Source organism: Triplophysa rosa, unplaced genomic scaffold (genome assembly GCF_024868665.1).
Source record: "Triplophysa rosa unplaced genomic scaffold, Trosa_1v2 scaffold290_ERROPOS261821+, whole genome shotgun sequence".
In the NCBI taxonomy this organism is placed as follows: domain Eukaryota; kingdom Metazoa; phylum Chordata; class Actinopteri; order Cypriniformes; family Nemacheilidae; genus Triplophysa; species Triplophysa rosa.
The window spans coordinates 76145-98226 of NW_026634306.1; positions in this window are offsets into that span (position 1 = coordinate 76145).

A 22082-nucleotide genomic window follows, 5' to 3' on the forward strand; every position below is an offset into this window, starting at 1 on the left:
AAGCCCGAGATGTTGCCTATAGGTCAGGTGACCTGCTGGCCTACAGTAGAGCCTGGAGAGAGCTGAAGAAAGGCATACAGGAGGCTAAACACACGTACAAGAAACGTATTGAGGGTCACTTTGATAACAACAACCCCCGGCATCTGTGGAGAGGTATTAAAGCTATAACAGATTACAGGGGTAGCAAGCAGACGATCAGTCAGGATCAGGCACTCCCTGACACCCTGAATCAGTTTTTTGCCCACTTCGATTCACAAGGTGGTGAAGGGACAGCCCTGCTGCCCCAGTTTGAAGAACAGCGGCAGCAGACTCTTGTACTTCAGTTTCATCAGGTGAAGACTGCACTGAGGAAAATCAATGTCACCAAAGCCGCGGGGCCAGACCGAGTGTCAGGTCGGACATTGAAATTATGTGCAGACCAACTTGCAGGAGTGTTTCAGGACATCTTTAACCTTTCACTGCAGCTCAGCGTTGTCCCTGTTTGCTTTAAATCCTCCATTATTGTACCTGTGCCAAAAAAGTCAGCTGTTACCTGCCTTAATGACTATCGCCCAGTGGCTCTGACCCCTGTCATTATGAAATGCTTCGAGAGGCTTATTCTGAGGCACATTAAGAACATTGTATCTCCAGAATTAGACAGCTACCAGTTTGCTTATAGGGAAAATCGATCTACGGAGGATGCAATTATTATAGCACTCCACACAGCCCTTTCCCATCTGGAGATGTCGAATACATACGTCAGGATGTTATTGGTCGACTTTAGCTCCGCCTTCAATACAATAATCCCCCACAAATTGGTACAGAAACTCTATAATTTGGGTCTGTCCACCTCACTGTGTTTATGGATCAGAGACTTTCTAACCAACAGGTCACAAGTAGTAAGAATAGGGGAAAATACATCATCTGGCCACATTCTGAACACAGGAGCTCCTCAAGGATGTGCTTAGTCCAGCACTCTTTACTCTTTTCACACACGACTGCACCTCTATCCATGCCTCCAACACTATTGTGAAATTTGCTGACGATACCACCGTAGTGGGTCTCGTATCGAACAATGATGAGACTTTCTACAGGGAGGAGATCCATCACCTAGACCTGTGGTGTTCAGCAAACAATCTGGTTTTGAATACAAACAAGACCAAGGAGATTATTGTGGACTTCAGAAGGTCCAGAAGGACAGCACATGCACCACTGCTTATACAGGGGGCAGAAGTGGAGCATGTGGAAAACATAAAATTCCTGGGTATCCACATCTCAGCGGACCTCACTTGGGCACTGAACACCTCTCACCTGGTTAGGAAAGCTCAACAAAGACTTTTCTTCCTCAGGAAGTTGAAGCAGGCTGGTCTCTCCTCTAGGCTATTGATAAATTTCAATAGGAGTGCTATAGAAAGCATCCTATGCTACTGTGTTAATGTGTGGTATGCCAGCTGCACAGCACAGGACAAGGACTTGGCCCGGGTGGTGAAGACTGCACAGAGGATTGTCAGGGATCCACTTCCAGACCTGGAATTGGTTTATGAAGAACGCCTCCAGAAGAAGGCCAGAAACATTGCTGCAGATCCCATCCACCCGGGCCATGGACTGTTTGACCCCCTGCCCTCAGTGCGGAGGTATAGGACTATAAAAGCACATACAAACAGACTGAGAAACAGCTTCTTTCCAAGAGCTGTGTCCTCTATTAAACCCTTTGCACTTACAACCTCAAGCTAATGATAAAACCTGTACTTTATTTTTGTTGTAAATGTTGTTTGTAATTGTTGGTTGATGTAAGCTGTTGTAGTTTGTAACTGAGACTCACCAGACAGAATTTCATTGTACTATGTACAATGACAATAAAGTAAATTGATTGAATTGATTGACAGGCAGTCGAATCCTAAAATGAATATCTGTTTCCTCACAGAAGTGGTTTATTCAGTGCAGTGCAGTGAAGTAGGGTAGGGCGGCGTTGGGCGTCTGGCACAAACTGCGCAGAGACATGCGAGCTGGGCAGTTATCAATTCAGGCATGTGTCATCTGTACAGCGCCAGCTTCACAGTTATAAAGTGAGGCTTGATTGTATTCTTATTCTGATATTTTATTCAATAAAAGTTATAAAGGCAGTCAAGGCCTAATGGTTAGAGAGTCGGACTCGTGACCAGAAGGTTGCCGGTTGGATTCTCAGGGCTGGCGGGCAACAACTGAAGAGCCCTTGAGCAAGGCACCTTTCCCCTACTTGCTCCCCGGGCGCTGCAGTGATAGCTGCCCACTGCTCCGGGTGAATGTGTGTTCACTACTCTCTGGATGGGTTAAATGCAGAGGTCACATTTCGGGTATGGGTCACCATATCTGACAAATAGGTCACTTTCACTTAAAAGTGAGGCACGTCTTCTTTGTTGTTTATATTCATCTATATACAGTGGCTTGCAAAAGTATTCATCCCCCTTCATTTTATTCAAATTTTGTTATGTTGCTGCCTTATCTTAAACTACTTTAAATTGAAAATAATTTACATTAATCTACACTCCATGCACAATAATGACAAAACAAAAAAACAGGTTTGTGACAACTTTGCAAATTTATTAAAAATTAAAAACTGAAGTAAGTACATTGCATTAGTATTCATACCCTTTTCTGGGACACTTGAAATTTAGCTCAGAAGCATTAGTTGTGCTTGTTGATGTTTACACTTCGAGTGGAGTTAACCTGTGCCAAATTCAATTGAATAAGTATGATTTGGAGCGGCACATACCTCTCTATAAAGGGTGCAACAGCTGAAAATGCATATCAAAGTAAAAACCAAGACATGAGGTCAAAAGAACTGGATTGTGTATCAAGGCACAGATCTGGGGAAGACTTTTGAAAAAAATCTGCTGTATTGAAGTTTCACAGAAGCATGTAGCCTCCATTTATCCTCAATGAAAGAGGTTTGGAACCACCAGATCTCTTACTTGAGCTGACCTCCTGTCCAAACTGAGCCATCGATGAGGAAGGGTCTTGGTTAGAGCGGTGACCAAGAAGCTGATGATTACTCTGGTTGAGCTCTATGATCATATATGGAGATGGGAGAAACTTACAGAAGGACAAACATCACTGCAACACTCCACCAATCTGGGCTTTATGGCTTAGTGGCCAGACTCAAGCCTTTGCTCAGTGAAGACACATGTAAACTTGAAATATGCAAAAATGTACTTCAACGAATCGTTCAAACTGTCAGAAACAAGATATTCTGGTCTGATGAATCTCAGATTCATGCATCATGTCTGGAGAAAAACAAGCACTGCTCAACACCTGTACAATACCGTCTTAACAGTAAAGTGTAGTGGAAACAGCATCATGATGTGGGGGTGTTTTTCAGCTTCAGGGACTGTACACAAAATACGGAGATAATGATCATGAAAACTTAGCCCAGAACATTCAGAACCTCGGACAGGGCAGAAGGTTCATTCTCCAACATGACAATGATCCTAAGCACACAACTAAAACAATGCAAGAGTGGCTTATGGACAACTCTGTCTATGTCCTTGAGTGGCCCAGCTAGTGCTTGAACCCAACTGAACATCTCTGTAGAAACCTGAAAATGTCTGTCTACTGATGATCTCCATCCAACCTGACAGAGTTTGAAAGGATCTGAGGAGAAGAATGACAGAAAATTGCCAAATGCAGATGTGTAAAGCTTTTCACATCATACCCAAAAAGATTTGAGTCTGTAAAGGCTCTATAACCATTTTCTGAGTTGAGGGTATGAATTCTTATGCAATGTACTTATTTTTGTTTTTTATTTTTAATAAATTTGCAAAGCTGTCAAAAATCAGTTTTTTGTTTTGTCATTACTGTGCATGGAGTGTAGATTAATGTAAAAAAATAATCATTTAAAGTAGTTTAAGATAAGGCAGCAGCATAACAAAATGAAGGGGGATGAATACTTTTGCAAGCCACTGTATTTAATGTTTTAATGTTTATGTTCATATGTGATTCGATCTGGGAAAACCCAACACATGGTGAAAATTTCTATATTACAGTTTTTGATACCATATTCAAGCCCTTTCCAAATCAGTTTTTATTTTGCTCATACCTTGTGTATGTAACAAAAGTTATGGCTGAGGTCGGCTGAAGCGCTATGATTTTCAGGAACGGAATTTGGAGGAAAACGGGTTTAAAGTTAAGTGATGAAAATAAAAGCACAACAGCAGTATCACATGTAAAAGTCACTTTAGAGTAGTAAAAGACTTACTCTAATAACAATTTAATAAAAAAACATTTCCCAGTGTTGAAGTCTATAAAAATACTGTACAAAACCGTTTGAATAAAACGAAAGAAAGTAAAATGGTGCAGGGCACACTTAAAGAACGAGAGCTCTGCCATAACTACACAAGGAAACTAGCAAACATTATGGACAACAACTAATAAGCAGTGAAGCAAGTTTTACGTTGTTTATCATGTGCATAGTGTCTGGACTTTTGATCATCCCTTGTATGTTTTGCGATCGCGGTCCGGCTCGCATGAGCAGCTGACCGGGGAGCTCTGTCATCTCACGAAAACATTGTATGAAAAAACTTTGCATGCCGTAGTTTACACAGGACTGGCGGGAAATGTGCATTGATACTCCTTCATTCTTCATGTTATGTGGTTTACTTTGATAGGTGTCCCAGCGTGACATCCGACGGGTTTTCCCAGATCGCATCACATATGTCTAGTCAGTAGGTGAAAACACGCATGTCCCTTCGCGAGCATATCACGCTCTAATGAAGGGAAACGTCTCGGCTACGTTTGTAACCTCGGTTCCCTGATGGAGGGAACGAGACGTTGTGTCGAACCGACAGATGGGGTTCGTCCCTGAGAACCAATCGCTTCCGACTACTTAGAAAAGGCCAATGAAAATTGGTGAATGAAATTTGCATGCCGGACTCCGCCCCCGGAAATCCGGGTATAAAAGGGAGACGGCGTGCTTCATTCATTCACCTTTGTTCTGAGGAACCTCGGACCTCTCACGACTGCTGCAGAGGACAGCACATGTTGTGGCAAGGAGTACACAACGTCTCGTTCCCTCCATCAGGGAACCGAGGTTACAAACGTAACCAAGACGTTCCCTTTCTGTCGGTCCCTCGACGTTGTGTCGAACCGACAGATGGGGTTCCAATGGAAAACGCCATAACACTGTGCCCTGTCACAATCTCAACGAAGCGACGGTGACTGGCCTGGGCGTGTCAGCCGTGAGCGCTACCGCAAAATTGTAACCTACCAGTGGGTAGGTAGGGGGTCCCAGAGCTTTCTTGAAAGGTGGGAAGGCCCCTACCTTCGGCCTCACAGGCGGCGGCCTTGTTTCTCTAATGGCGAGAAGCTGCCCGGAACCATAAGGCCACTGGGTAAGCGCTACTTCCTCAAGTGGGGGATGCGCTACAGAGACCACTTCCTACCGCAGGGAGGAGTCTAGTGGAGATATCAACATGGTCTCACCGATGGGGGAGAACTCATGGGAAGAAAGTGCGGCTGAAGAGTAAACCGCGAGGTGGAGGTCCACCTGGGGAGGTCATGGGTTACCAAGGTGGGAACCAGCATGAGGATACATCAGACGGAACCGCCCTACTGGGGGTTTGCAACGTCTGGTAGCACTAGGTCTGGTTAGAGCTATGTTGCGAATAACTCCGGAGATACCCGGCCTAAAGGGCAGGGGTGCTCTGCCCAGCCCGCCCGCAGGAGGTGCTTGCTAGTGATGGATGGAGTGCCTGTTCGTCACCCAGTGGGGGAAGAAGGGAGGCTAGTTAGTACGCTGACGCCGTTAGGAAAAAGGGGGAAGGTACTGTCATAGGCGTACACCCTACCAGCCGCCAGTCTTGCCTCGAGCAAGACTCGAGCCGATACCGGTTTTACGCGGAGGCTGTAGGACCTTGCGAAGGTGATGGGTGTAGCCCAACCCGCAGCTCTGCAGATGTCTGCCAGAGAGGTGCCTCGCCAATCTCTGTTTGAGACAGCCCTCCCTGCTGATCTCCAAAACAGACAAAGAGCTGTGGCTCTGTGTGCGGTCTAAGTAAAGGCGCAGCGCACGTACTGGACACAACACGGACGGGGTTGGGTCTTCCTCCCCAGTGGGGAGCGCCTGTAAGTTCACCACCTGGTCCCGAAAGGGAGCGGTGGGAACCTTGGGCACGTAGCCGGGCCGAGGTCTCAGGATAACGTGAGAATCCCTGGGTCCGAACTCTAGGCAGTCAGGGGACACGGAGAATGCCTGTAGGTCCCCTACCCTCTTGATGGAGGCGAGCGCCATAAGGAGAACCGTCTTCATCGTGAGATGAGGAAGAGAAGCATCCCCTAGGGGCTCGAAGGGGGGCCTGGTGAGACCTGTCAGGGCTACATCCAGGTCCCACGAGGGTATGGAGCGCGGACGAGGCGGATTGCGCCTCCTAGCGCCCTTTAGGAACCTAATGACCAGGTCATGCTGCCCTAGAGACTTCCCAGCAACTGAGTTGTGATGAGCGGCAATGGCGGCTACATACACTTTCAGTGTGGAGACGAGAGAGCGCATCGGCTGTCTGGTTCAGGTCGCCTGGGATATACGTGGCACGCATCTTCCACGATCTTTGTAAAGACTCGGCCGAGACAGGCCGAAGGGGAGGACTCTGTACTGATATGCCTGACCCTCGAACGCGAACCGTAGGAACGGGCGATGACGAGAGAGAATCGAGACATGAAAGTAAGCGTCCTTTAGGTCGATTGCCATGAACCAATCCTGACATCTGCCAGATGTCAGGATGCGCTTCTGCGTGAGCATCCTGAACGGCAGCTTGTGCAGGTGTCTGTTCAGGGTACGCAGATCTAGGATGGGGCGCACCCCCCCCGCCTCTTTTGGGGACGATGAAGTAGGGGCTGTAAAACCCCTTGGACATCTCGGCTAGGGGGACGGACTCGATCGCACCCTTCGCCAGAAGGGTGGCGACCTCGCCCCGTAGTACGGGAGCATCCCGGCCTCTGACCGAGGTGGCGAGGATGCCCCGGAACTTGGGCGGGTTTCTGGCGAACTGGATCGCGTAGCCGAGACGGATCATTCTCCTCAGCCACCGTGATGGTGTGGGAAGCTCGAGCCAAGCTCCCAGGGACCGCGACAGGGGGACTAAGGGGGATCTGCTTCATCGACCCCCCGGGGGGTGGTTCGATGGCTGTCAGTGCGGGTCTCTCGCCGGGGGCCGGCAAGAAGACTGGCTCTGCTGGTTCGCCTACCTGGCGATGCAGCTCCACGCACCATCGATTTGAGAGTGCTGAGGGCTGCAATGTACATTCGATGTTGCGCCTCGCCATGACGCAACGTCGAGTTGCCGAACACCGTCGTGTAGAGGGTGAGAGCGGCTGTGATAAACACCCAGAGAGAGAAAAACCTTTAGAAGTGCGTAGTTGGGACGGGGCAGGAACCGTCCCGGATCGACCAACCAGCAATGGAATGGCTTGGGTCGGGCCCAAAAGGTGTTCTCGATCTCCCTCGGGTCTTCCCATTAGGGCTGCTATGGCTTCCGCCACGGCTGCTGATGGGGTGGTGGTCTCCTCTTCGACGTCTCCGGGGGGCTGCCGAGTGGGGGCACCTGAACCGGAGTGTTGAAGAGGACCAGGGCTGCTGGGAAGCAGAGGGTGCACGGGATCTTGACGGCCAGGGGGCGGCCGAATCGCGGCGGGGGAGGATATGCTTGATATCCTCTGTCTGCTCCTTTTACTGTCGTGAACTGTGGCTCAGCAGTATCACCAAACAGCCCCCCCTTGCGAGATGGGTGCGTCGAGAAAGCGTACTTTCTCGCAACCCATCTGTGCAGGGTTTGGCCAGAGGTGTCTCTCCTGGACCACATGTGTGGACATCGCCCGACCCAGGGCCCGCGCGGTCATGTTGGTCGCCCGTAGAGCGAGGTCGGTGACGGCGCGGAGTTCCTGCATAAGCGCTGGGTCAGTCTTACCCTCGTGGAGCTCTCTGAACGCCTTGGCCTCAGGATGGCCATAGCGTGGAGAGAGGGGACAGCTTGGCCCGCAGCAGAGTAAGCTCTCGACATCCTGGATGCCGAAAAGCCTACGTGCTTTGGACGGGAGTCTAGGTCGAGCCCCAGGGGGACTCGACGTATCCTCTAGCTGCCCCACCATCGAGGCAAGAAAGGGTGATGGAACTAGTTGACGTGCACGCGCCGAAGGGGGCGTTCCAGGTCGTACTAAGTTCCTCATGCACTTCCGAGGAAACACGGCACTGGGGCGAGTACTTCATGGAGCCGCTCTCAAACCCGAGATACCATGTATCCAGCCGCGAGCATTGGGAGAGGCAGTGCGGGCACTGCAACCCAACGCCGGCGGCCCGGGAAAGCATGGCTGACATTTCGACGTCCGCTTCTTCCTGATCTCGACCCTCCTAGGGAGGGAGCTTCAAGGAATCGTCAGAGTCTGATGCCAGTAAGTCACCCTCCGATGCTGCAACAGACATCTCATCATCACGTACCGTGTCCGATGGAATAAGACGGTGGACCATCTCATGGGGAAAGGTCAGACGAGCAAGACAAGGTGCGAATGGTCCGCGAGTCAGTGGCTAACGGATTAGCGCTCACAGTAATCCTCATATCACCCTCGCTGCTCGCCGTAGCGGGTGGCAGGGCCGTAGTCCTGCCGTCACGGAACGGGAAGCAGACAAGGTGGTGGCTGAGCCCCGTGGGAACACAGCCACCCGTGACGCAACGTCTGAATCGTCAACCGCCCGCAGTGCGGGCAGGACGTATCCACAAGGGCTGCCCCAGCATACTGGAAGTAGACCTCGTGTCCGTCCCCCTCCTCGATGAGTGTGTTGCACCCACGAGAACAGCGGGCATGCCACGCTGGAGAAATTTGCTCTTTTAGAATGCAGACGGTGTGGCACCGTCTGCTAGCTCGAACACCTCTGGAACCGCCGAGACGCCCAGGGGAAGTCGCCGCAGGAAGGGACCGTCCGCTGCACCACGTCGTAGAACCAGCAATCTGGAGTTGCTAAGTAGTAGCGAGAGTTGATCTTCACAAGCGAAGGCTCCGATGAACAAAAGGTGAATGAATGAAGCACGCCGTCTCCCTTTTATACCCGGATTTCCGGGGGCGGAGTCCGGCATGCAAATTTCATTCGCCAATTTTCATTGGCCTTTTCTAAGTAGTCGGAAGCGATTGGTTCTCAGGGACGAACCCCATCTGTCGGTTCGACACAACGTCGAGAGACCGACAGAAAGGGAACGGGGAGTTACAAATTGCCCTCATTGTAATCCGCCAAAATGACGGATGGACGGACGGCCTTAAGATTTTTCCATCACTGGTAAAAAAAAGAGAATTTTTTGGTTAACGCGACATCTGGTACACACACGTACAGGAAAATCTGGACCACGGCCAATCAGAGGGGGGTCCGCCCTTCACTATCTCTGATTGGTTTAGACCACGATATGGGCCTAATGTGTGTCTGTTGTTGAATCACAGGGAGACTTTCAGAGTCGCGGAGACTTTTTTTCTCCCTCGAACGATTTTTTTTAGTCGCACCATTGAGAAATAAGGTCGCATGTGCGACCAAACTGGTCGCACTCTAGAGCCCTGAGACTATCAACTGTGACATCACTGAACGCGAGAAACCCGGCAAGTCTCAAACTTCCATGTAAACGCGGTTTTATGTGTAGCCGGTTTATTACACTGGAAAAAATAACTTGTAGATTTTACTTAATAAAATTCTCGTAACAATTTGCACTATTTTTTTTAAGTAAAATTTGCTGCTATTATTCAAGTACAATTTACTAACCAGAATTAAGTAAATTCTACTTATTAAATACATTTAGTTTTTGTTAAAATATCAAGTAAATGTTACTTAAAGTAAACAAAAAAAATTACACTGAACAAAAACATGTCTAACTCAAACTTCACGGATCACTTACTTTCGTATTGAAATATAAAAAAATTACAAGATATATTGTCAATAAGAAGAGATTGGTGGTCTCTATACTGGCATTATCACAGTTACTGCTCAATAAGTGAAATTACACACTTCATGACTAACATCGTGCCTCCCTCAGCCGAGGCACAAGCACCGCTCTTCTGAACAACGTTAACAACTTTAAAAAAAAAAACTTAAAAATAATACCCAAACTCAAAGATAAATCAACACAAAACACGAACAAGTCTTTTTTTTACTGAAAAACACTTAAAATGACAGTTGTTCCCATGCTGGGAACTACAGATCAACTGCCAAGGTAGTTAGTCTACAAAAATGATTTATGTAGTCTCAACACAAAATAAACAAGTAAACTTAATTTGGACAATTTAAATGGGTTTAACATAATAAAATTTAGTTGGATTTACTTATTAATTTGTTCAATTAAAATTACTCAAAGAAAATAATTAAACTCTTAACAAAAAATTAGTAGATTTCATTCCCAAGATTTTTACGTTATTTTTACCATTTTTTTTTGTTAAAAACAGGAACATAATTATATTAAGTATATTTTATTAATTTATTTTCGTAAAATCTACTAAGGCACATAATCATTTTTTTCAGTGTACTATGCATGTAAACACGTGACAACAGGTTTCTTTTTAAGCTGATTTTTGATAGATATGCGTTTATTTTGTGCATTTAAACTCACTTACTGTTGCGGTGAATTTGTAAATCACGTTCAGCAGTCTATAGTACTTCTAAACTTGTATTTATTTAAACTTCATAATAATGTTCCGTACCGGGGTTCTGGGTATGTAAAGGATTCTCTGTGAAACGGTTGAGAATTGTCCAATCACATGAGGTCAAACATGTAAAAATCAATATTGATACTGTATCAGCTAAAGCAGAAAGGTCTGGGGCGCAGTGGCGCACAGAGCTGCGCCCTGGGGCATGTTCAAGCTCAAACCGGTGCGCAACGTTTTGCTACGGTTTACGGGTTGAACGACATGTTTCCTGGAAACGGTTTGCAACGGTGTGCAATGGGGTTTGAGATGCATTTTCTCTTGTTTGGTGGGCGTGTCAAGAATGTCAATGTCACTTTTATTTATATAGCACTATTTAATTCAACCGAAGTTGACCAATGTGCTGCGCAATTTAAACAGATTTAAAATTAATATAAAAAAGAACAAAAAGAAAAGACAGCATACATAAAAGACATACACAAGATCAATTACAGAAAGCCAGGTCAAAGAAGTATGTTTTCAGCAGAGAATTGTAAATGGAAGGTGAGGAGGCTGTTCTAATGGAAAGGGGCAGTGCATTCCAAAGTCTGGGGGCAGCAACAGAGAATGCACGATCACCCCTAGATCTTAACCTATACTTTGGGATACACAGTAATCTCTGGTTTGATGACCGAAGAGAAACAGTTGGCCTATATTCAGTTAAAAGGTCTGATAAATAAGAGGGAGTCAGACCATTTAATGCTTTAAACGCTAGTAAAAGAATTTTAAAATCAATTCTACAGCGCACGGGCAACCAGTGTAGGGTGCGTACAACTGGAGTAATGTGCTCACGTTTTTTGGTACTTGTTAAGAGTCTGGCTGCTGAATTTTGAACTAATTGTAAACGGGATAAGACTGATTGACCAATCCCAAAATACAGGGAGTTGCAGTAGTCACATCTAGATGTAATAAAAGCGTGGATGACTTTTTCAAACATTTTTCTGGTAAGTAAGGCTTTGCTTTAGCAAGAATTCGAAGCTGAAAAAAGCAGGACTTTACCACCATATTAATTTGTTTATCGAATTTGAGACCTTCATCAAAAATAATACCCAGATTTTTAACACAGGGTTTTTTTCCAGGAGGTCAAATTACTTAAGTTTATATTTGGAGTGGTTGAGTCCGGCCGACCAAACACTATAATTTCTGTTTTTTCTTCATTAAAAAATAAGAAGTTTAGAGATAACCAGGCTTTAACATCCGACAAGCAAGACATAAATGTATTCAAATCATTCGAGCTTTGCTTTAGGGGCAGATAGATTTGGGTGTCATCAGCATAACAGTGGAACGACAGACCATATTTCCTAAAAATAGAGCCCAGGGGGAGCAAATATAGGGAAAAAAGGATGGGAGCCAGAATGGATCCCTGGGGAACACCGCAAGATAAGGAGGTCACCTCTGAGGCAGACTCTTCTATATTAACTTTAACCTCCTACGACCTGGCGTCCACATGTGTGGACATCACATTTTTGGTTGTGTGCACGATAATACTTAATTCTATGTAACTGGAACCTGTTATTCACAAACATGGACCTTTATACTGCCATCTGGTGGTGTCAGAAGAGAAAAACACTTTACATAAAAATGTCAAGATGGCGGCGAACACATCTGAAAAATAAAGGCAGCTATGTCAGGCCAAAACATCCAAAAGGTAAAAAATTTAATAAAATGTCATTGTTGCTTCTTGTTAAGTTATGCATAGTAGTGTTGTATGATAAATATAGCATGCAAATTTGACACATTTTTGCAACAGTAAAGATGTACTATGCCTCTAAACTTGATGTCCACACATGTGGACAATGGGACTTTGCTAAGTTGAAAATGTAAAAATGTATTAAAAAATAATGAAATAATTAATCTTTTTAAATAACTGTGAAAACGTAGTTTGGGAAGAATTTGTTTGAAAACATCAATTTACACAACGACTGCAAGCAGTACCATGGGGCCAAGCCCACACTTTGCCCACACTTTACCAAGTGTACCCACACCCAGCCCACACTTCCCCCGGGGTGCCCATATTTCCCCCGGTGTACCCACAGCATTCCCACACTTCCCCCCAGTGTACCCACAGCATTCCCACACTTACCCAAGTGCACCCACAGCATGCGCACACACAACCCACACTGCCCCCAGTGTACCCACACCCAGCCCAAACTTCCCTCAGTGTACCCACATCATGCCCACACTTCCCCCAGTGTACCCACACATACCCCAGTGTACCCACATCATGCCCACACTTCCCCCAGTGTACCCACACTTACCCCAGTGTACGGCACGCTTACCCCAGTGTACCCCCAGCATGCCCACACACAGCCTACACTTCCCCCAGTGTACCCACACCTAGCCCACACTTCCCTCAGTGTACCTACAGTATGCCCACACTTCCCCTAGTGTACCCATAGTATTCCCACACTTCCCCCAGTGTACCCACACTTCCCCCAGTGTGCCCACAGCATTCCCACACTTCCCCCAGTGTACCCTCAGCATTCCCACAGTGTACCCACAGCATGCCCACAGCATTCCCACACTTCCCCCATTGTACCCACAGCATGCCCACACACAGCCCACACTTCCCCCAGTGTACTCACAGCATTCCCACACTTCCCCCTGTGTACTCAGGCTGTTAATAAAATAGATTTGTACTTTATTACACAATGGTGTCTTGACTGTTTTCTGTGGATACAGACCGATTGTCCATATGTGTGGACATCGGGTTTTTTTCAAAAAGTGCTTCATGTTCAAATATAATATTTGGTTATTATATTTATTGGTTCCTCCTAACCCCAAATAGCTAGAAGAAATCTAAAATGCAAGCCAAACCAAAGCTCGGGTCTTAGGAGGTTAAAACAGCGATTTGTGAAATATGATTTGAACCAGTCTAATGCAGACCCCGTTATCCCTACACAGTGCTCCTGGCGTGATAGCAAAATTGAGTGGTCAACACTGTCAAAAGCAGCAGTCAGGTTGAGTAACAACAATATAGAGAGATCCCCAGAGTCACCATTTAATAAGAGGTCATTTAAAACCTTTAATAGAGCTGTAAAGAATCTTATTATTATCCAAAAAAGTTTGAAGCTGCTGAAACACTACTTTTTCTAAAATCTTAGAAGTAAAAGATAGATTTGAAATAGGTCTAAAATTTTCTAGAGCAGTGGAATCTAGGTTTGCCTTCTTCAACAGAGGTTTAACTGTGGCGAGTTTTAATACATTAGGCACAACACCAGTCACCAGACAGCGATTTCTCAGGGTTACTAGATAGGGGCCCACTGCATCAAACACAAGTTTTAAAAAGTGGGGTGGAATGACATCAATGGAAGAGCCAGACGGCTTTAACTGCCAAACTATCTCACGAAGAAGTGACAGGGAGATTGGTTCAAAATGGGAAAACTCCAAAGTAATGGTAGGGCAAACTGATGGGTCCCAAACAGGTTGAGAAACACCCAGTCTAATGGCATTAATCTTACTTATAAAACATCTAAGGAAATCATCACATAACGCATCAGACGCTTTTAGAGGTTCACAAACAGTTGGGTTAATAATAGAATTAAAAATGGTAAAAAGAGTTCTAGGTCTATGAAGGTTCTTATCAATAATCTCCGTTAAATATTTGGATTTTGCGGCTTTTACAGATTTCTGAAATTGAACCAATGAGTCTTTTAAAATTTCTAATGAGATCTGGAGATGATCCTTCTTCCACTTTCGCTCTGGTCTCCTGCAGACCTGCCTGAGCGAGCGAATATAGTCGTCGATCCAAGGCTTAGACTTGGCTTTCAAACTCAAAGATTTTTCGGGAGCGACAGAATCAAAGATAGCCGCACATGTGAAGTTGAGTTCACATAGAAGCTCTCCTACACTTAATTCGCTAGAACTGAAGTCCATTTGTTCCATAGCTTTGGAGAAGGCAAGAGAAAAGTCAGAACTTGTGGTAGAAGTGATTAAACGGGATTTACGGGAGAGTTTTGTTTCTTTGGTAATATTAAAAACCCCAGGCACACAAAACATGATAGATTTATGGTCAGAAAACCCATTTTCAGAGATCTCAAGATCAGACAGAGAAAACCCATGCGTCAGTACAAGATCAAGTGTATGACCCTGCTGGTGAGTAGGGACATTTACATGTTGCTCTAGGTCAGTGGTCACCAACCCTGTTCCTGGAGATCGACCGTCCTGCAGACTGCAGCTCAAACCCTGCTTCAGCACACCTGTCTGTAATTATCAAGCAAACCTGAACACCTTGATTAGATAGTTCAGGTGTGTTTGATTGGGGTTAGAGCTGAAATCTTCAGGACGGTTGATCTCCAGGAGCAGGGTTGGTGACCACTGCTCTAGGTCATGCAGATTTAAAAGAGTGACAAATTCTTTAGCAAAAGAGTCCCCAGAGCAGCAGACATGAGCATTAAAGTCACCCAGAATCAGCAGTTTGTCATATTTTTGTGTACATTCACCCAGGAAATCCGCAAACTCACTGAGGAAGTTTGAGTTTTGTTTAGGAGGGCGATACACAAGAGCAACTAAGAGTGGGGAGTTCAGGTCTACTGAGAAGAGCTGCAGCTCAAAGCTCTGGTAGTCAACACTTGCTAAAGTCCGGCATGGAATTGAATCTTTGAAAATAGTCACCAGGCCTCCCCCTCGGCCAACTTTACAAGGCGAGTTTAAAAATTGACAGTTTAAGCGTAAAAGTTCAGAGAAGGGGCTAAGATCTCCATTTGTAATCCATGACTCTGTTATAAAAAGAAAATCCAACTGACGAGAAGTGAAAAAATCATTTAAAATAACCGTCTTATTTACCACCGACCTAGCATTCAGCAGTACCATCCTAACCCGTGGCGTGATTTCAGACAGTACCTCAGAATTCCCTGCCCGGGGAAGAGCTCGGAGATGGCTCATACACACTCCTCCGCGATGAAATAGAAGCGGGCTGAATGCAGAAACCGGAACAGATGTAGATGTAGCTGCAGCTCGGTACACGCAACAATTCAGGATATTAGAAGAGATGTATTTTGCAGTATTAAACACGTATTTATTACGATTTCAACAGGCTCCGAAAATTCTTCAAAAAGAACACAAAGAATGGCCTTCTCAGCTGCCATAGTTCAACTCTTGCGTCACCACAACAGGGTGTTCAACCGCACCACCGTTTCCGTTTAAAAAACGTTTTGTCGGGGCTGAAGGCAGCCCTGGTGACATTCCTACGCAAGCCAATTAGAGAGCAGCCTCAGGTCACCTGCCTGCCAAAATTTTGTGTACCCACATAAACACTCGTTTGTCCGGCACCTGCACGTACAACAATATACACACAAGGAATTTGACTTGGCGACAGGAGCTTAGTATAGTGCAAATATACATTAATATAGAAAAAAAATTGAAATTAAATAAAAACAATAATGCACTATATACAAAAAGTGGAAAAATATAGACAAAAAACAACATCATTTTTTAAAAGAGTGTAGGTTACAGATGTGTTATTAACAGGTTTAACGTATTATTTCTTACAATGTACCGTTTTTTTCCCACATGCTATGTGCAATGTGCTCGTCATATTATGCGACTACGCATTACTTTACGGAGAGCTTGCGAGCTGCATTCTGCCTTAAGACCAAACGGTGCAACCGAATAACATACAGATTTAGTTACAAACTAGCTAGTATTTACTAAGCCTCTAGTGTGGACTTTACGTTCACTTTTAAGAAAGAACTTACGAATGGCTGGTGCAGCTCTACCAGGGCCGTATTAAGACCTCCATGGGCCCCGGGGCTATGAATTACCACAGGCCCCCCATAGAACGTGGAACACGTCTCTGCGCTTTAAAATGCGAGATTCAGTGCTCAGGAATGTCTTTTAAAGGTGCAACGCAGAACGCGAGTGTCTCGAGAAGCACTTTTTATAACAAAACAGTTGCCGTACGAACTACACGGCAAGATAAAATAATTACGAGTTACACAAAGAGATCAACATGAGTCATGACAAAACCTTACTGGAGAAGGCGATCCGAGTTCAGGTTCATTAGCCTCAACCGAAACGAAACGGTACCTCCTTGCTCAGTTTCAATAGCTCCAGAAACAGTTAAATGCGCTTCAAAACGGCCATCTGTATGGAGGACTAAACCTGCAAAAATAATAAATAAATAAATGTATAAATAAATAAATATATAAACGAATAAATGTAATAATATGAAAATAAATAAAGGAATGAATGGTTTGATAAAACAAAATAATTCGTTTTAGCTATTATTGATCTTAGCTTTAACTTTTCTTTTCATTTTTTAAATTGATTTATTATTTTTTGTGTCCATTTTTAATTATTTTTAATTATTATTATTTTTTATTTTTAGATTATTTTATTTATCATTTCCTTTTATTTTTACATTTATTTATTTATACGTTTATTTATTTTTATATTTATTTATTATCGCATGTATTTATTTCCACTTTTATTTATTTATTCTTGAATTTATTCTTACTTTTCTGTGTCTTGTATGATAATTAGATGGGTTGGTCTTGCCTACTATTGGTTCAGCGTAGATTGAAGCGTTTGATCGATTACTCTTGACTTGTTTTGGACTAACGTCACGTCACTCACTGATCGTTTGCTTCGTGTATAACGTTTATGGCGTGCGCACAATTAGCTAGAGAGTTACAGCATTTAGCCAATGAAGTCGATAACCATGCATCAAATGACTATGTGTCATTCAGATTAGATGCACTTATTGAGGATTTATTACAGATTGACGGAGAGATAAATGACAAAGTTCTTCAAAATCTGTGCGAGTCAGGGGGTGCTAAGGTGGTGACCAAGTTCCGGTTACAGGTCCTCTGCCAAAGAGGTGCATGAACGACCTCAGCAGATTCGTCGATTCTGAAAGCACAAGACGACTTGATATTAAGATGTCTAATAAACACAGACTTTCTTGTTACATGATTTTGACATTCTTGTTAAGATTGCAAATTATTGGTATGATCGCCCGTAACGGCTGAAGCGAGGTGAAAAAATAAATAAAGCGATTTGACACGGGATTCGTACCCATACAATAAAGTGAGGCAGCGTGTCACTACGGTAACAATCACACTAAGCTATTTCGCAATGCTAGCTGCTGCGGATCTTTGCAATAATATCAAGATGTCACACAACAATATGCAGCTGGATGAATCAAGGGAATATGCCCGTTTTAACTTGTGACCTCTGTGTTATTTATCTCTTATGGAATGTAGTTTACGAGTACCGTTTAGTAACCACGTCTTTTTAGAAGGAATGGTTTCCATTTGATGGCCCCTGTAGTGAAAGAACGATGCTCATTACTACCGTGTTAACTTGTGACTTAAGTTCACTATGTCTCAATTCATTTACATTATGTTACATCATGTTACATTAAATCTTTACGCTTTTTCTAACCGAAAGGCTGCTTATAACTATCACTTTGACAAAGCGTTAGCTTGCGACTTCGGTTTACAAGCTCATCTGTGTAGTTAAACCTTATTACATTTTGTGCTTTATGATTTTCACCAGTTGAACTGTAACACCACCATAGCACCCTCTGACTCGCACAGACTTTGAATGTGCTGCAAAGAGGCTAACAACCGAGGGAGAACTTTGTCATTTATCTCGCCGTCAATCTGTAATAAATCATCAATAAGTGCATCTAATCTGAATGACACATAGTCATTTGATGCATGGTTATCGACTTCATTGGCTAAATGCTGTAACTCTCTAGCTAATTGTGCGCCCGCCATAGTTACTTAACGTTATACACGAAGCAAACGATCAGTGAGTGACGTGACGTTAGTCCAAAACAAGACAAGAGTAATCGATCAAACGCTTCAATCTACGCTGAACCAATAGTAGGCAAGACCAACCCATCTAATTATCATACAAGACACAGAAAAGTAAGAATAAATACAAGAATAAATAAATAAAAGTGGAAATAAATACATGCGATAATAAATAAATATAAAAATAAATAAACGTATAAATAAATAAATGTAAAAATAAAAGGAAAGGATAAATAAAATAATCTAAAAATAAAAAATAATAATAATTAAAAATAATTAAAAATGGACACAAAAAATAATAAATCAATTTAAAAAATGAAAAGAAAAGTTAAAGCTAAGATCAATAATAGCTAAAACGAATTATTTTGTTTTATCAAACCATTCATTCCTGTATTTATTTTCATATTATTACATTTATTCGTTTATATATTTATTTATTTATACATTCATTTATTTATAATTTTTGCAGGTTTAGTCATCCATACATCTGCGTTAAAAAGCACGCAAAAAAATCGACGCATATAGACACTTTATTAAGACATTAACCTGTCAATTTGGCTTATTTATAGCGAATATAAAATGGAGTTCGTTTAAACACAAAATTAGAATGCATTAAGTTAATAACCAAACTAACCTAAAATTGTCGGGCAGATGACCCTTCATGGGCCCGGTCAACTTCGTCTTCGTCAGCTTTTGTAAAATATCCTGATAACTTTGGAATTGTATTAAGTAACTCCTCCCCACTCTCACATGTTTTGGGAAAACCTTTGAACATTTGAGCAGATTTTGGCAGTTCTTCAACTTTCCAGCATAATCATTCCCACAGTGAAGATAATGAAATGTAAATTTGACGCATAATCATTGGAAATCTGATCAATCTGATTTTACCAATCAAATGGCTTTAATTTTTGAATGACTTGCTTATAAACCTATGGGATGATTGCCATGCTAAGGATGTCAGCATCCACCAATCACCTCCACTCTTTTCGCAGTTTGGGTTAGTGGTGGGCGATACTGTAAAATTTAGTATCGATCCAATACCAAATAAATGCAGGGCCAGTATTGCCGATTTCGATACCGATACCAATACTTTTTACTTTTAAAAAGCATTCACTTGAACTTATATTTACTTTCCTGTAAATGAAATGTCATGATTTATCAGATGAATGCATCATTAATATGCTAAATCTGAATACATTTTCATGACCACTAAGATATTTTGTGATTTGTGCTCTTAATGTGCCTGTAGGCTAATTAATCATGTAGATTTTAAAACACTGGACATCATTTAAACCAAATAAATCTATTTATTTAGTTATTTATTCCTTTAATCGAATTTGCAAACATGAACTTTGCACCAAATTATTACTGGAAAATAGTAACAATAACAGATTAACAAAACAGAAAAACTATAACAAAACAATTTCTCTTTATCCCAGTACTACTTCTCTAGCTTTAAAAAAACCAAAGTGCACAAAATTATTACTCAAGAACAAAGATTTTAAAACTGCTTTTTCGTTTTTGTTCAGTGTTATGTTTAGACAAAATAATAGAACAAATTAACATGTTTCCCTTTCATTACACTTTTTTAAGTGAATTTATAAACAAAGTGCACACTATTATTTAAGCACTTTATTTACTTTCTGTCTCAAACAATAAAGTACTTTCAATCTTTGGCTTTTTACCCCCAAAGGCCCACTGCCATACATCGCAGTTCGCAGTGTTTTTATTCACCAATGTGAAAAAACTCCACACGATGCTCCTCTTGTTTTCGCCGGCTGCAGCAGCGTCTGCGTTCTTGCGCTTGGCGCTGAGGAGTCACGTGATAGCGGACTACAAAACACGGCAGGGAGGAGCAACGTGTGCAAAACTAGGTGTTTGGGAAATAGTTTTTCTTCATTATACATTTATTAGCTACATTAGTAAATAAATAAAATAAGTAGTAAAAACTAAAAACACATTAGTATCGATATTTTTATGTTAGGATCGATCCTTTTCGATACAATCTTAGTATCTAAAGTATCGATACTTCAGGATCGATCCGCCCACCACTAGTTTGGGTTGCTCAGGTTTTTTTCACATGACCTACTGCATCGCTGGCTGCCCGTCAGAACTCAGAGACGAAGATAATTGTTTTAATAAACACGTAATTAAAAGAAATATTTATGCGGCCCTGAACTGTACCTTAGAGCAGGCAGTTTTACGCCCCTGTTTTTACTTATTGTCCAGTAGGGGACGCTGTACATTATGAACCACCAGAACATCTTCATCGTCCATCGCGAGTTATGGTAAATAATCGTTTTTGTTATTAAGCAATCGTCAAACATGTATAGTTATTAAACGATTCATTGATATTAATATGAATTCATTTCAACATCTTAACAGATATGTACGTGTAATTTATACTCAAAAACAATAAAAGCAATTGTTGGCTGGCTAATTAGGCCTATTATGTTGTGATGTTATTGATCTCATCTGTTATAACACGTTGAAATAATAAAAATGTGTTCAAGAATGCATTTGACATATTTACAAGGGCTTGTCATTGACATAAGGTATGTAACGATCCTATAAAGGTCAAGCATGACATCCTGCCATTATCTCCAATAACAATTTTGTCTACAACTTTAAACTTTCTTTTACCAGTGAGCGGGAGCAGTTTGACAGGAGGATTCAGAACATTTTGAAGAAGAGTGGGAGCCCATAGGAGTCATTATCGAGAGCCATCCTATAATGATCATCAATCCTGTTTTTGATAATGGTCTTAATAAATAATGTTGTTCACAAGTAACTTGTTTTTTTTTCTTAGAAGATAAATGACCTTAGAAATTTCTTAAAGTGGTGAATTGTGTTTTTCTTCATTAAATAGTATGTAGGCCACTGTTCTAAATGCACTGCAGGTATTGAATTGATGGTTCATATGATTGCACTTAATGTCTGATGGGCTTAATATGGTTAATATTTGAATGTAACTTTATACATGCCTATACATTCACAAAAAACCCTCAAATCTTCTGTATATTTGTTTATAACTAGGCCACAGTAGATTATTTATTATTGTTGTACATACATCTGAACCAACTGTGTGTATTATTTATTTTTCAATTCACAAAAACACTAAATTGCATTTGCAATTGCAAATCAATTGTCTCCTGTAAGCTATTAAGATCTTTAGTAGATATCTACAAATTGAACCTGCTCTGCATATCATTAGTTAAGTCAATGGTTTCTGTAGTAAGATTGGTTTTGCCAAAAGTCATAAATACAACAACAACAAAAAACATGGTTACTACACTTTTACCAGTTCATTTTCACTGGTCCAGAAGCACTTCCAGTTTAGTTCATTTATTTACTTTTAATCTTACACATACATAATTACATTTTTGTTTAACAGTTTGATTCGGTTACAATTCCGGGCTAAGTGATGTAATTCTGTCAACCTCAACTTTCATCAATACTTTGCTCTTTTTCTGTTTATATTGATGTAGGCCTATATAGATACTAATATACTTTTACTTTTTTATTTTTATCTTAATCCGTATTTGTGCAGAATGTTTATATTTAATTTTCCTGTGCTTTGGCAATGTATTTTTTTTATCATGCCAATAAAGCTTATTTGAATCTTGTATCGATGTTCCCTTATTCCCTACGCCGTTCGCAGTG